Source organism: Oncorhynchus keta, unplaced genomic scaffold (genome assembly GCF_023373465.1).
Source record: "Oncorhynchus keta strain PuntledgeMale-10-30-2019 unplaced genomic scaffold, Oket_V2 Un_contig_5754_pilon_pilon, whole genome shotgun sequence".
Lineage (NCBI taxonomy): Eukaryota > Metazoa > Chordata > Actinopteri > Salmoniformes > Salmonidae > Oncorhynchus > Oncorhynchus keta.
Genome location: NW_026288479.1, coordinates 20001 through 31915, shown reverse-complemented (window position 1 = coordinate 31915; position 11915 = coordinate 20001). Strand labels below are relative to the sequence as shown.

Genomic DNA, 11915 nt, shown 5'->3' with positions numbered 1-11915 from the left:
TTCAAAACCATTTGGAATCATATGCTACTGTATATGTTGGTATGGCACTTCTCCTTTTCACAGTCGATGTTTTACTCTCTTGGGGAAAGTATGTTTTAGCTGCAAAAAAACACTGTCTTTTAAAAAGTTGAAATATCTTATAATTTAGTTAGTATATTCATCCGGGTATCTTTTCTGCTTTTGTATGCTTAAATCAGAGTAGCACCATTTCTTCCCCGCAGCCTGTCTGGTGTAATCTACAGGCTTTCCCTGAAGATATTGGGTTGATACGGCCATAAATATTTGATGTGTTCTGCATTATAAATGTGTGGCCGAGACTAAAGGGAAATAGTTTTTATTTTATTTCAAATGGTTGGTTATTGGGGGAATAGATATTGAATTACTGTTATGTTAATATTGTAACAAAAAGCAACGTCGGACTTTTTTTGTCCCTGTTTTCCATTTGATTCCAGGGTTGTGATCAATGCGTTTCAGTGGGGAAAAGGCTGCAACACATAATGAAGTCAGATATACTGTATGATGCATTAATATTGTGCTAAATTCATTTATATCCTGGTAAATGTGGCAATGTAGCTTCTAGTTAGAGTAACTTCCTGTGTCCGTACTCGGTTGAGATTCCATACATAACTGATTCTGTCTGGCCTTGGTCCTTTGTTCAGAGGGCTTTTACACTGAACATTGCCATCGGTTATTGCTTGGAGATTCCTGTCTGTCTTCCTGGCATCCTTCCATCAGCACTGCTGTAGCGTTCTGACACTCACTCTAGCATTCTTTACCATTCTTACAATGTGCACGACGACATTGAACTACCCATCTGAGGACTATAACATAGAACTTCCCATCTGAGGACTATAACATAGAACTTCCCATCTGAGGACTATAACATAGAACTTCCCAACTGAGGACTATAACATAGAACTTCCCATCTGAGGACTATAACATAGAACTTCCCATCTGAGGACTATAACATAGAACTTCCCATCTGAGGACTATAACATAGAACTTCCCATCTGAGGACTATAACATAGAACTTCCCGTCTGAGGACTATAACATAGAACTTCCCATCTGAGGACTATAACATAGAACTTCCCATCTGAGGACTATAACATAGAACTTCCCATCTGAGGACTATAACATAGAACTTCCCATCTGAGGACTATAACATAGAACTTCCCATCTGAAGACCATAACATAGAACTTCCCATCTGAAGACTATAACATAGAACTTCCCATCTGAGGACTATAACATAGAACTTCCCATCTGAGGACTATAACATAGAACTTCCCATCTGAGGACTATAACATAGAACTTCCCATCTGAAGACTATAACATAGAACTTCCCATCTGAGGACTATAACATAGAACTTCCCATCTGAGGACTATAACATAGAACTTCCCATCTGATGACTATAACATAGAACTTCCCATCTGAGGACTATAACATAGAACTTCCCATCTGAGGACTATAACATAGAACTTCCCGTCTGAGGACTATAACATAGAACTTCCCATCTGAGGACTATAACATAGAACTTCCCATCTGAGGACTATAACATAGAACTTCCCGTCTGAGGACTATAACATAGAACTTCCCATCTGAGGACTATAACATAGAACTTCCCATCTGAGGACTATAACATAGAACTTCCCATCTGAGGACTATAACATAGAACTTCCCATCTGAGGACTATAACATAGAACTTCCCATCTGAGGACTATAACATAGAACTTCCCATCTGAGGACTATAACATAGAACTTCCCATCTGAGGACTATAACATAGAACTTCCCATCTGAGGACTATAACATAGAACTTCCCATCTGAGGACTATAACATAGAACTTCCCGTCTGAGGACTATAACATAGAACTTCCCATCTGAGGACTGTAACATAGAACTTCCCATCTGAGGACTATAACATAGAACTTCCCATCTGAGGACTATAACATAGAACTTCCCAACCGAGGACTATAACATAGAACTTCCCATCTGAGGACTATAACATAGAACTTCCCATCTGAGGACTATAACATAGAACTTCCCATCTGAGGACTATAACATAGAACTTCCCAACCGAGGACTATAACATAGAACTTCCCATCTGAGGACTATAACATAGAACTTCCCATCTGAGGACTATAACATAGAACTTCCCATCTGAGGACTATAACATAGAACTTCCCATCTGAGGACTATAACATAGAACTTCCCATCTGAGGACTATAACATAGAACTTCCCATCTGAGGACTATAACATAGAACTTCCCATCTGAGGACTATAACATAGAACTTCCCATCTGAGGACTATAACATAGAACTTCCCATCTGAGGACTATAACATAGAACTTCCCATCTGAGGACTATAACATAGAACTTCCCATCTGAGGACTATAACATAGAACTTCCCATCTGAGGACTATAACATAGAACTTCCCATCTGAGGACTATAACATAGAACTTCCCATCTGAGGACTATAACATAGAACTTCCCATCTGAGGACTATAACATAGAACTTCCCATCTGAGGACTATAACATAGAACTTCCCATCTGAAGACTATAACATAGAACTTCCCATCTGAGGACTATAACATAGAACTTCCCATCTGAGGACTATAACATAGAACTTCCCATCTGAAGACTATAACATAGAACTTCCCATCTGAGGACTATAACATAGAACTACCCATCTGAGGACTATAACATAGAACTTCCCATTTGAAGACTATAACATAGAACTTCCCATCTGAGGACTATAACATAGAACTTCCCATCTGAGGACTATAACATAGAACCTCCCATCTGAGGACTATAACATAGAACTTCCCATCTGAGGACTATAACATAGAACTTCCCATCTGATGACTATAACATAGAACTTCCCATCTGAGGACTATAACATAGAACTTCCCAACTGAGGACTATAACATAGAACTTCCCATCTGAGGACTATAACATAGAACTTCCCATCTGATGACTATAACATAGAACTTCCCATCTGAGGACTATAACATAGAACTTCCCATCTGAGGACTATAACATAGAACTTCCCATCTGAGGACTATAACATAGAACTTCCCATCTGAGGGCTATAACATAGAACTTCCCAACTCAGGACTATAACATAGAACTTCCCATCTGAGGACTATAACATAGAACTTCCCATCTGAGGACTATAACATAGAACTTCCCATCTGAGGACTATAACATAGAACTTCCCAACTGAGGACTATAACATAGAACTTCCCATCTGAGGACTATAACATAGAACTTCCCATCTGAGGACTATAACATAGAACTTCCCATCTGAGGACTATAACATAGAACTTCCCATCTGAGGACTATAACATAGAACTTCCCATCTGAGGACTATAACATAGAACTTCCCATCTGAGGACTATAACATAGAACTTCCCATCTGAGGACTATAACATAGAACTTCCCATCTGATGACTATAACATAGAACTTCCCAACTGAGGACTATAACATAGAACTTCCCATCTGATGACTATAACATAGAACTTCCCATCTGAGGACTATAACATAGAACTTCCCATCTGAGGACTATAACATAGAACTTCCCATCTGAGGACTATAACATAGAACTTCCCATCTGAGGACTATAACATAGAACTTCCCATCTGAGGACTATAACATAGAACTTCCCATCTGAGGACTATAACATAGAACTTCCCATCTGAGGACTATAACATAGAACTTCCCAACTGAAGACTATAACATAGAACTTCCCAACTGAGGACTATGACATAGAACTTCCCATGGGTTGTATATTGAAGTGGAAACAGTTTGTCTGGGTTGTATATTGAAGTGGAAACAGTTTGTCTGGGTTGTATATTGAAGTGGAAACAGTTTGTCTGGGTTGTATATTGAAGTGGAAACAGTTTGTTTGGGTTGTATATTGAAGTGGAAACAGTTTGTTTGGGTTGTATATTGAAGTGGGAACAGTTTGTTTGGGTTGTATATTGAAGTGGAAACAGTTTGTCTGGGTTGTATATTGAAGTGGAAACAGTTTGTCTGGGTTGTATATTGAAGGAAAACAGTTTGTCTGGGTTGTATATTGAAGTGGAAACAGTTTGTCTGGGTTGTATATTGAAGTGGAAACAGTTTGTCTGGGTTGTATATTGAAGGGAAACAGTTTGTCTGGGTTGTATATTGAAGTGAAAACAGTTTGTCTGGGTTGTATATTGAAGTGGAAACAGTTTGTCTGGGTTGTATATTGAAGTGAAAACAGTTTGTCTGGGTTGTATATTGAAGTGAAAACAGTTTGTCTGGGTTGTATATTGAAGTGGAAACAGTTTGTCTGGGTTGTATATTGAAGTGGAAACAGTTTGTCTGGGTTGTATATTGAAGTGGAAACAGTTTGTCTGGGTTGTATATTGAAGTGGAAACAGTTTGTCTGGGTTGTATATTGAAGTGGAAACAGTTTGTCTGGGTTGTATATTGAAGTGGAAACAGTTTGTCTGGGTTGTATATTGAAGTGGAAACAGTTTGTCTGGGTTGTATATTGAAGTGGAAACAGTTTGTCTGGGTTGTATATTGAAGTGGAAACAGTTTGTTTGGGTTGTATATTGAAGTGGAAACAGTTTGTCTGGGTTGTATATTGAAGTGGAAACAGTTTGTCTGGGTTGTATATTGAAGTGGAAACAGTTTGTCTGGGTTGTATATTGAAGTGGAAACAGTTTGTCTGGGTTGTATATTGAAGGGAAACAGTTTGTCTGGGTTGTATATTGAAGGGGAACAGTTTGTCTGGGTTGTATATTGAAGTGGAAACAGTTTGTCTGGGTTGTATATTGAAGTGGAAACAGTTTGTCTGGGTTGTATATTGAAGTGAATTGAAAAAACAGTTTGTCTGGGTTGTATATTGAAGGAAAACAGTTTGTCTGGGTTGTATATTGAAGTGGAAACAGTTTGTCTGGGTTGTATATTGAAGGAAAACAGTTTGTCTGGAAGTTGTTTGTCTGGGTTGTATATTGAAGTGAAAACAGTTTGTCTGGGTTGTATATTGAAGTGAAACAGTTTGTCTGGGTTGTATATTGAAGTGGAAACAGTTTGTCTGGGTTGTATATTGAAGTGGAAACAGTTTGTTTGGGTTGTATATTGAAGTGGGAACAGTTTGTCTGGGTTGTATATTGAAGTGGAAACAGTTTGTCTGGGTTGTATATTGAAGGAAAACAGTTTGTCTGGGTTGTATATTGAAGTGGAAACAGTTTGTCTGGGTTGTATATTGAAGTGGAAACAGTTTGTCTGGGTTGTATATTGAAGTGGAAACAGTTTGTCTGGGTTGTATATTGAAGTGGAAACAGTTTGTCTGGGTTGTATATTGAAGTGGAAACAGTTTGTCTGGGTTGTATATTGAAGTGGAAACAGTTTGTCTGGGTTGTATATTGAAGTGGGAACAGTTTATTGTGTTCGAGGCTGACAGCCCACAGGATATTTGATTTGAGCTCATCTATGTGACATTGGGTTTAATTCAAGTCATGACACTCACTCCATCTCCTGAAGCAAGCCTATATATTTCTACCAGAAGTTTGTTTAGCGACATCAATTAAATGTATGTATAACATGCCTACAGGGGCAAAGTCAAGAACAGCCAACGAGACACAGTTCTTTGTCTGTGGAACTGAATTACATTTTAAACATGTCATGTGTAACAGTATAACTTTACACCGTCCCCTCGCCCATACCCGGGTGCGAACCAGGGACCCTCTGCACACCTCAACAACAGTCACCCACGAAGAATCGTTACCCATCGCTCCACAAAAGCCACGGCCCTTGCTGAGCAAGGGGAACTACTACTTCAAGGTCTCAGAGCAAGTGACGTCACCGATTGAAACGCTATTTAGCGCGAACACCGCTAACTAAGCTAGCCGTTTCACATCCGTTACACATGCAATGTGATGAAGAAAAAAATGAATTCTGTGTTTTTTTTCATAATTTTGCTTTTATTTGAAAGGGAAAATATATAATTCAATAAATATTGTAGCAACAACAATGGGACACAGACATAACAGTTACATTACAAAAAGGGGGAGGATGACCTAATGACAAAACACTTTACACAACAAACAACCGTTTCTTTCTTTTCATTCATTTCTGAAACAGATAGCATTAGCAGGCTAGCTGATGATACTGCTCTAGGAGAAGCTGTTCTGAAACAGATAGCATTAGCAGGCTAGCTGGTGATACTGCTCTAGGAGAAGCTGTTCTGAAACAGATAGCACTAGCAGGCTAGCTGATGATACTGCTCTAGGAGAAGCTGTTCTGAAACAGATAGCATTAGCAGGCTAGCTGATGATACTGCTCTAGGAGAAGCTGTTCTGAAACAGATAGCATTAGCAGGCTAGCTGGTGATACTGCTCTAGGAGAAGCTGTTCTGAAACAGATAGCACTAGCAGGCTAGCTGATGATACTGCTCTAGGAGAAGCTGTTCTGAAACAGATAGCATTAGCAGGCTAGCTGATGATACTGCTCTAGGAGAAGCTGTTCTGAAACAGATAGCATTAGCAGGCTAGCTGATGACACTTTTCTAGGAGAAGCTGTTCTGAAAACATTTGAAAAGCATTGCGAGTTTAATAAAGGCATTGGAATATACCAGAATTTATGGCGCTTTTTAGCGAAGCCTTGATCTTTAAAAAGTGCATTTATACTTTAGACATATCCAGTGAACAACGTCCTTCAACCAAAGTCATGCTTCATTTGTTTATTTCATTCCCTCCCTTGCTGAGAGCAGAAGGTGTTGCATAGCTGAAAGGACATGTCCATAAACTGTTCAGCATCACAATACCCTGTCTATCATTATGCCAAACAGATCAGAAGTCCTAGGATGTCAACGGTCATTGGTTTAAATGATATGGGCTTACAGTAAATTCTACAAAATACAGGAAAGACATGACTGGAACAACGGGACTATTAGGTCAGGAAACACTTGACTTGCAACCACAAGAAGGGGAAGAGAAACAAACAAGCTGATGGAAACCACAGGGATGTGCTGCGTGCCCTGTGTCATGTCACTTCCAGGTCTTTGATCCAGTGCAAGATGGCCGCTCGTCTTCAGCGTTCCAGAGTGCACCGCTGCAGTCTCTCATGGTGATGGAGTCAGCTGTACAGACGGGGGTGAGCCAATCATCATGTACAGCGTGGACATCCTTTCTGAAGTCCTTAGAAAAACGTCCGGGACTCGTTCAACTTTTCCTACGTGACATCACTTCCTGTGGAAATGGTAATTTCCTGTGAAAGGCCATGACCACTTCCTCGTCCAGCTCTAAGAGGAAACAGTGTTACTACCTCCCGTGAAGCCGCCGGAAGGAAGGCAGCTAATTGGCCCAAAGCAGAGATAGCTTCCTCTTCTGGTAAAAGATTTGTAAGGGAGATGGATGGTAGATAGACAGGCTACACTGAAAGACTATTGTGTTGTCATTGATATGGTGGATTTCATCTACATTTACATTGTATGATGCATATACAAAACTCCACCCCAGGACAGCAGGCCAAGGGCTTTAAAGTGCAGGAAGGGAAGGGCCTCACCCTCTAATGTTCCAAAATGCACTATGCTCTGACCTTTAACCCCTGTCCTCACTGCATGCTTCAATCCCAGCCTGCAAATCCACTCCCGAGGGTCGGGACCCTGCCCACCAGGTCACATGACACAGCAACTCTTTGCTTTGTCCTTCCGCAGGTCTGACGCTACCGCCGCGAGGTCGGGCCTAGTGGGCATGTGCGAGATCCTTTTGTTGCCTCTGGTAGATTTGTTGCGTTTGACGTTCTTGTTGTTCTTGTTGACGCAGGCCAAGGTGGCCACGTGGAAAATGTCCCTGACGCTGTTCTCTGACTGCTGGGCTGAGCACTCGATGTAGGGGCTGAGATCTGTTTGGCCATGTTGGAACCCTGTAGAAAGAAAACGCATTGGAATTGGAATTTCAGTTTACTTCCTGAATTGACTGAATTGAAATGGAATTGACCCAAAAATCTGAAGAAAATGCACTCTACAACCACCGTACCTGATCATATGACACAGGCATCTGTCTGTGATTGGACAGCTCCACCAGCGTGGAGAGGTCGGTGCGCAGGTCCGATTTGCAGCCCACCAGGAGCATCTTGGTGTTGGGACAGAACTCCTGGATCTCCCCTTTCCACTGTGGAGGACAGAGAAAGTCATTGAGACTGGGAGGACAGGACCAGACAGAATGGGAGCTAGTCCAGACTAGCCATCAAATACTTGCCTCCTCCTGTCCTTGATTCCTCGCCTCCCTCTCAAAGCTCATTGGAGGAGGAGGTACAAGAGGAGGGACCTCGGAGCCTCTCCTCCAATGGATTTTGAGCGAGAGTAATTGAGGAATCAAGGACTGGAGGTATCAAGTATTGGACGGCTTGTACACTTTTTTTTCAGACAGAACCTGAGCCCTCTCCTTCTGAAGGACAAAGGCACTTCCTGTTTCCAGTCCCCATGCCGCATCACACGGCGTTAAACCCAGGAAGGAATGCAGTATCGGAGGCTTTAAGGCCAGAGATAATCCTTCACGTTTCCTCTCAAACACAATAAACACTCTGGGATCAATGGCCTTTAATCACTGGATATAATCTGCTACTAATGCAGTCTGGAGAACAAGGAGTGTTTGGCTGACTGGCTGACTGGCTGGCTGGCTGACTGACTGGCTGGCTGGCTGACTGACTGGCTGGCTGGCTGGCTGGCTGACTGGCTGGCTGGCTGGCTGGCTGACTGGCTGGACATTGAGGGATCATGTTCAGTGTTGTACAGACAGGTGATTGTTTGAACTGGCCAAGAGGAAGGAAGGAACTCTGTTTTGGAACGGAACCTTCTCATGTTTTTTTCTTCTATAGCAGAGTCACATCAGAGGACACTAAAAGCACTCCCTTTCCCTGCCCTCCTCTCACCCTAATGCCCCCTAACCCATGACGACCTCTGTCTGTACTTCAACTCTCTAGATGTTTAAGTGGGCTAAGTGGAAAAAACAGGAAATTACTGGGAAAAACTGGAAATGACTGGGAAAGCGTTCTGGGAGGTCAAGTGAAAAGGATATTAAAATGAATTCATTGAATGAAAACTGGACATGTAGTTTCTTTCAAGTGAGGTAAAAGAAAAACACATGAAGGTCCATATTCTACAGGCTGTAGAGGTTGACTAATGGTAGGTACACACAAGTGGAGGACGGACCATAATAATGTCTGGAACTGAGCCAATAGAATGGTATCAAACACCTGGAAACCATGGAAACCATATGTTTGATGTATTTGATACCATTCCACTGATTCCACTCCAACCATTATCACGAGCCTTCCCTCCCCAATTAAGGTGCCACCAACCTCCTGTGGTACACACCTTCTTTATTACGCTGTCAAGTGTGTCAGGACGGCTGACGTCAAAACAGATAAGGACAGCGTCTGAGTCTGGGTAGGAGAGAGGCCTCACGTTGTCGTAGTATGGAGACCCTGAAACAACAGAACAAAGCACAGGTCAGCACACGGACAACAACAACTCACACAATACACAGAGAACTACAACTCACACAATACACAGAGAACTACAACTCACACAATACACAGAGAACTACAACTCAAATAATACACAGAAACTACAACTCACACAATAGAACTACAACTCACACAATACACAGAGAACTACAACTCACACAATACACAGAGAACTACAACTCACACAATACACAGAGAACTACAACTCACACAATACACAGCAGAACTCACAACTCACATAATACACATAGAACTACAACTCACACAATACACAGAGAACTACAACTCACACAATACACAGAGAACTACAACTCAAATAATACACATAGAACTACAACTCACACAATACACAGAGAACTACAACTCACACAATACACATAGAACTACAACTCACACAATACACAGAGAACTACAACTCACACAATACACATAGAACTACAACTCAAAAATACACAGATAACTACAACTCACACAATACACAGAGAACTACAACTCACACAATACACATAGAACTACAACTCAAACAATACACAGAGAACTACAACTCACACAATACACAGAGAACTACAACTCAAACAATACACAGAGAACTACAACTCACACAATACACAGAGAACTACAACTCAAACAATACACATAGAACTACAACTCACACAATACACAGAGAACTACAACTCACACAATACACAGAGAACTACAACTCACACAATACACAGAGAATTACAACTCAAACAATACACATAGAACTACAACTCAAACAATACACATAGAACTACAACTCACATAATACACATAGAACTACAACTCAAACAATACACATAGAACTACAACTCACATAATACACATAGAACTACAACTCACACAATACACATAGAACTACAACTCACACAATACACAGAGAACTACAACTCAAACAATACACATAGAACTACAACTCACACAATACACATAGAACTACAACTCAAACAATACACATAGAACTACAACTCACACAATACACAGAGAACTACAACTCACACAATACACATAGAACTACAACTCACACAATACACATAGAACTACAACTCAAACAATACACATAGAACTACAACTCACACAATACACATAGAACTACAACTCACACAATACACATAGAACTTACAACTCACACAATACACAGAAAACTACAACTCAAACAATACACAGAAATCTACAACTCAAACAATACACAGAGAACTACAACTCACACAATACACAGAGAACTACAACTCAAACAATACACAGAGAACTACAACTCAAACAATACACAGAAAACTACAACTCACACAATACACAGAGAATTACAACCCACACAATACACATAGAACTACAACTCACACAATACACAGAGAACTACAACTCACACAATACACAGAGAACTAACACTCCAGCTGTGGATGTAAGAGATTGAGAGAGAGTGAAAAAACACACATGGATACATTGAGCATCCTATGAGCCAACCAAACCTGTCCAAACCAGATATTGACAGATTTTGCCTCAAAGTCACACAGGAAATCCAATAGTGATAGAGATGAAGATGTTTTGGTGACGAGAGACCATTTCTGAACAGCGCAGGACACAGTCATTAGCATCGAGATAATACACACTGGAAGAACATCAACAGTAGAGATGCAAACGTTATGCTGACTGCAGCAATACGTTGTGTTTGAGGCAAGTTACTTCTCTCGAGACAGACCAGAGTTCCAGAGAAAGCAGAAACCTAGAAAACCATGCCAACACCTTAAACTGAGACCATGTGTAGGAAAACGCCTCTCTCTTTCACCCTCTCCATCCCAACCTCCCTTCATCCCTCTCTCCCTCCCTCCTCCCCTATCTCTGTAACAGCTTAGTGGTGAGGGGTTTAGGCTTACATCAAGGTGAGCGACCGGGGCACGTGAGCAGCTGTGGAAACTAAAGGGCTACCCACATGTAACAAAGCCCCACTGCCAAAGAATCTGGGGAATTTAGTTTTCATGTCTAAAGTGGCTGGGACTCTTGGGAGGTCTTTTCCACAAGCCCAGAGGAAGCCACCACACACACACCCCGCACACAGGAAGGAATGCAGTATCTGGAAGAAGCTGGATCAACATCCATTCATCGTCCTCCTGCCCTGCCACACACCCTATTCCCTATATTGTGCACTACTTTTGACCAGAGTGCTCTATATAAGTGCACGATATAGGGAATATTGTGTCATTTCAGACCCACCCAGGCCAGGGTTTCTCTCTATAGCTACTGCAAAGCTGTCCGTAAGAGGGCTGATCATAAAAACACTGTGGTTGGATGTTGAGGATGGGGATAAGGATCAGTTAGAGGATGTTGAGGATGGGGGTAAGGATCAGTTAGAGGATGTTGAGGATGGGGGTAAGGATCAGTTAGAGGATGT

At 41.4% G+C, this 11915-nt stretch overlaps 1 pseudogene; it reads right to left on the bottom strand.

Annotated features, from left to right (window-relative positions):
- Window positions 1–5949: 5949 nt before the first annotated feature.
- The window catches only part of LOC127925532 (rho-related GTP-binding protein RhoE-like), a 21175-nt pseudogene continuing 15209 nt past the window's right edge, over window positions 5950–11915 (bottom strand).